We start from the raw sequence: 5,441 nt of genomic DNA, 5'->3' as shown, positions 1-5,441 counted from the left end.
TTATATTAATGGATGGACTGAGAGAGAAATTAGACACCATAGATGGAAGGTTGCGAGCTTATTAACGATGCAAAGATATTGAGCAAAAATGGTATGAAAATGATAAAGTAATGTATGACATGATGGGGGATGCAAGTAACAACAACTTTGTAGAATTACTTTGTACTGTTAATACCACCCTCCAATGCCATCCAAGATTTCCTGAAACCATGGAATTTAGAGCACTTCGTCATGAAATAGAAGATATGCTTCTAAAGTTGGCCATTAGAGCTGAACAAATGTCAAAAGATTTAAGTCAGCTAATGAAAGACAAAGTTATGGCACTACAAGAAATACGTGCATTATCGAGGTCGAAATCCGTCGGTAATGCCATAAATCTGTCGGTAATGATGTTTTACCGACGAACTTTCGACGGCAAAAAAACCATCGTTAAACACATCGTCGGTAATGTATTCTTGACGTATTATGAAAGTCCGCTGATAATTTCTGACGAAAGCATTTGTCGACCAAACCGTCGACCATTACCAACAGATGTCTTCGTCGGTAATTACAGACGGCCAAGTCCGTCGGAAAATCCATTCGTTCATCCACTGCTAATACCGACAGATTTATCTGTGGGTAATTACCGTCGAATGTTTCCTTCGGTAATTACCGACGGATGAATCCGTCGATAATGGCAGTGGATGAACGAATGGATTTTCCAACGGATTTGGCTGTCGAAAATCCGTCGGCAAGTGTTTATATTTTGTTTGGGTTTGTTTGCTAGTTTAATATTCCACAATACCTGCATATAGAAATTTCCAACACATACAATCCATCATTCAAACACAGACAATCCAGCATTCCATTGTATCAAATTTTGTATCATCATCAAACTCCATCACAATATATATCACATGACACACTTTTATAAAACAAAAAATAATATGTAGCATAGGAATATGTTTGCCAAATATTACATAGGCACGATCAATACCAAGTAAGCATAATTGTACACAAGTTTATTATGTACATGCTGAAGAAAGTATTTCTTAAGGACATGAAGAGCTAATAATCTTCATAATTAGGAGAAGATTCTTCATTTACATTATTGTCCTCTTCATTATTTGGTTGCTGAGACTCGGGTTGAAGGATTTCAGAGTTCTATTGAGTAGGGTTTGGCTGTAGTGGTTGTGGCTGTTGAAGACGAGCCTGAGCATCAAGAGGGAGATATTGCAGGACTAGTGATTGAAAGGATCGAAACTCGAACCTCAATTGCTCATTTTCCTCCAGGCTGCGTGAAAGTTTTTGCCTAATATTATTGAGGTCCTCAGTATTAGGAGTGGAAGAAGCTGATAGTTGGTTGCTTTCATTTGAACCGGTATATTTTGAAACAAGTTGACCAGCCCCATAAAGTCTTCCTTTCCTTTTTCCTCCTACTCTCTCAATCCAACACCTAGTCATGATATTCTCATCCTTTGTAGGATCAGCCGAGGACTGATATTGTGTTCCATCAAGACATGAGGAAACCTCAGATCTAACTTGAGAAAGCCTAGTCTGAAATTCTTCTTGTAAGTAAAAATTGAACAATTATTATTATGTGGTGGGATACATATATAAGTTTAAGAGTAAATAATATTGAACAGTAAAAGAGACTTACATTTGTTTTCCTAGACCTCTCATTCACATACTCGCCAATACCCTTCCGTATATGTGTCTGTTGAAAGACTTCATCCAGAAACACATGTCGTACCAACTCACGTGCCTGTAACAAAATATGTTATAATGTTAGATTTGATATGATTTCAAAATATGTTATAATGTTATAATGTATGCCAAAATAAATGGATCAAATGGTTGGTACCTTGAAGTGTAAGGCCCACTATTTTCTCTAATTTTTTTTTATTCTACCTTAATTTTAAGGGTCTACCTAAATCAGTTGGGCCTAGGGTTGGCCCAAAGGGAAACCAGACCCTAAACTACCCTAACCCTATTAACTCTTCTCACTTTCAGAAATCAGCCGCCTTACTCTTTTCTCCCAAGAACTGTGCTCTGTTAGGGTTTCAAAGTTTAATCAGATTCAAGTTTAGCTCGACCTCATTTCTGCTCACGTAAGTGTTCTTCAACTCATAGTTTCGTGGTCATTGTTAGGGTTTTTGTAATAAACCCACTTCTGCTCACTATTTCCAACTCGCAAATCTAATCCTAGAGCGGCTATGCTTTGTGGTTCAGCGTCGAGGTCTTGTACTAGCTCTTTCCAGGTAAGGGAAGTTAGATCCTTCTGTATGTTCCATGAAATCTACCTGTTTTTCGTTTATTTCGCGATTGGATGGACTGTGTGTGAATATGCGCTGTTGGGATTACATGTTTGAACTACTTGGGTGTGTGTGTGACTGTTGCACGAGAGAACAGTGGTGAGTGTCGCAACCAGAATCGCGACGGGAAGGCGAACTGAAAAAGAAAACGGGTTTAAAAAGATATTGGGAGTCGCCACCACAGTTATTTTTGGAAAACTATGGGAAACCATAAAATAAAGAAAGTTTGTGAAAAACCAAATTTTAGATCCGGGAGTCGGTTACGCGTAGGGAAGGTGTTAGCACCCTACGCGCCCGCCCAAGGGCGGTACCTTTAATTAAAAATGCAAAATTGATGTGGTTTTCAAAATGCTAATTTTCCCCCATAAGAAATAATAAGACGAAAATGCTAAAAAAAAACAAAAATATTTTTTTTAATTTTTTGGGCCCGACAAGGATTGACCTTGGTCCTACGTATTCTCATTAAGGATGAGAAATCAGGGTTACGTAGTTCTTTAAAAAAAACTATTTTCTTGAAAACGTCAATGTTTTTAATTTTTGAATACGAAGTCTTTTGTATTTATTTATTTTTTAAAGAAAGGGTGCTAAGTACTAAGACGACGCAGACGGTCACATGAGTACTTAAACATTTACTATAAAAGTGTCCAACAACAAACGACCATAGAAACATCAGGATGAAAACGTATTTTTTGGAAATCTTTTGAAATAAAACTTTTTAGAAAAAAGGGAAAGGTATTAAGTACTAACGACGCGAGTGGCCACACGAATACTTATACCTTTATTTGTGAGATATTAGACGACGCGAGCGGCCATACAAATACCTCAAATATGAGAAAAAAGCCTATGAAAAATATTCTTTTAAATTTTTATTTTTTTTCTAAAAAAGGATATTTACTTAAAAGAGATATGCACAATTATTTTTTATTTTTACTACTAGTTTTCAAATATAATTTAAACTGAAATATAAAATAGATTTTAAAAAAAACTAACTAGGAAATATAAAAGACAATAAAAATCAACATATAATATTAGATCCAAGTATAAATTCAAGACGGGACCCACATCATATTTATTATTTAGAAGAAGAAAAACCAAACGTCAAATCAATGCATTTATATATATATATATATATATATATATATATATATATATATATATATATATATATATATATATATATATATGAATTCTTGATGACCCGTGAGCAACATTGCTAATTGAAGCCAAAGTGATCATGCTATTGAATCTAGTCTAATGTATTAACAAAAACGTGGTCCGTTGGTTTTTAATTGATGGTCTTTTTTATAGGATATTTTATAAAAGCAATGGACCCTACCATTAGATCACAATGAAATAATACCTTCGATACATAACAACAAAACAAAGGAAACTCACATGCGAAGGCATCAGGGACATTAAACTAACAGTATCAAAATCATAAAATTATGAATATCCATGGAACGAAACACATGAAGAAGAAGTGAAGGGCGCCACTTATGCGGACTAAGTTGGCCAAAAGAGAAATACAGATACTTCTTTAATCATTAAGACAAAGCCAAACATGCGCACAATAAATTATTTTGATTCCATGCATTAAATATGGAATGAGTAGTTCAACTGGCAAGATGATAACTACCCGAGTGCACCACGTAAAAGTAGTTTCAACTTCACACAACTCCCAATGCACCAACTCGTTCTATTAAACCCATCATGCAAAAGGTCCCCCAAACAACCAGTACTGACGACCGACTCCCGACTCCCTCCACAAGATGCATATATAAACAATTATTATATGCTTATGAATGCATCAAAAATAGCCCCTCCAACCACAACCATCGAGCAATGCACCCATTGCCCTCAACAAATGCAACAAGAACAAGGATTCCACGTGTGCTTTCAACAAACATGCAGATGAAATATGGTCTTGTGTATGACTAAACTTTAAGGATGCAAAGCAAACATGTCACTAGCCCAAGAATCCATTTACAGTACCATGTAGAAGGGCATCAAAATTTTTTTAGCACTAGTCTCATGGACGAACCTTACATTCACATGGACACTTATCGACATTTAATCACATAAAGTCAAACACGACCCAACCATAAGAAAAAAAACAACATACGTGCAAATAACGAAAATGAGCATCCATACATGCAAGAACACCACATAAAAGGTTAAGCATAAGATAAAACAAGTATGCGATTGCGAAGAAATGTACCAAAACTCCTATAAGTCTAGCAGCTGCCACCTACAAAACCGAAGTTGAGCCTTCTTTTTTTTTATGAACAATGGTTGGTTTGGCAATCAGGAACGTGACAAGGAGGCTTGTTCCTGTCAAGACTGTGGGCCGAGGTTGGTTTGAACCTTTGCCCCTGGAGTTTGCGTTGTTGTGTAGGGATTTAAGGATGGCGGGGTAAACTGAAGAGCTATAAGGAATCAAGGGTTTTCTTTTTTGGAAGAACTAGAATCCTCTCCCTTTTTCAGATGATGGAGAAAAGGGTTTATATTTCTCTGTGTTGATGTCCTCCTTTTTGTGGTCCTCTCTTTCCTCCTCCAGCAACCCTTTGAGCTTCCTCCCCATTATGATTATTCCCAAAAAAATTAAATGACGTTTGAATTTTGTCATTATGATGCCATGGGCAAGTAGTGAAAAACAAAAGATAATGATGGTTTTGCCACTATTCAGTAGAGGAATGGGGTGGAAATCCTTAGGGATTGGTTGCCTAGGGTGGTGAGTGCATGGAGTGGTGAGCCCATAATTAATTACTTGTTTCTCCTATAGCCTTGCGTGGGTGAGAAAAAGTTTGTGGGAAGGAAAAGAGAAAAGGGTGACAAGTGTCACCATATGATTGGAAAAAGTGAGTTTTGGGTGGATTAGTGGTGAGATGGGTAATTAAGATGAGTTATTCTGTAAGCTTAAAGTAGAAAAGGGGTATGAAAGTGAAGTGAAGGAGTATGGATCGTAAAAACAAATTTGGGCTTGGGTGTTCACTCTCTTTTCTCTTTTTCCTCTCTTTTTTTGTTTGTTTTTGTTTTTGTTTTTTGTTTTTTTTGTTATTTCCTATTTTTTATTTATTATTTTTCTAGTAATTCTTCAAAAATAATTCTACAGTCTTATAAAAAAAAATTTATTAACTTAATAACCAA

The 5,441-nt window shown here is 36.0% G+C and overlaps 1 long non-coding RNA gene across 1 annotated transcript; it reads right to left on the bottom strand.

The window, feature by feature from the left end:
- Nucleotides 1-843: 843 nt before the first annotated feature.
- Nucleotides 844-4,834, bottom strand: LOC114167570 (uncharacterized). The gene is made up of 3 exons (XR_003600267.2): nt 4,513-4,834; nt 1,640-1,744; nt 844-1,544 (listed from the first exon to the last, which is right to left on the bottom strand). It is a non-coding gene; the product is annotated as an uncharacterized LOC114167570 (long non-coding RNA).
- Between the last annotated feature and the right edge of the window lie 607 nt (nt 4,835-5,441).

This window comes from Vigna unguiculata, chromosome 10 (genome assembly GCF_037176805.1).
Source record: "Vigna unguiculata cultivar grain cowpea cultivar isolate G323 ecotype 2 chromosome 10, ASM3717680v1, whole genome shotgun sequence".
Classification (NCBI taxonomy): Eukaryota; Viridiplantae; Streptophyta; class Magnoliopsida; order Fabales; family Fabaceae; genus Vigna; species Vigna unguiculata.
This window is presented reverse-complemented; position numbering and strand designations above follow the sequence as displayed.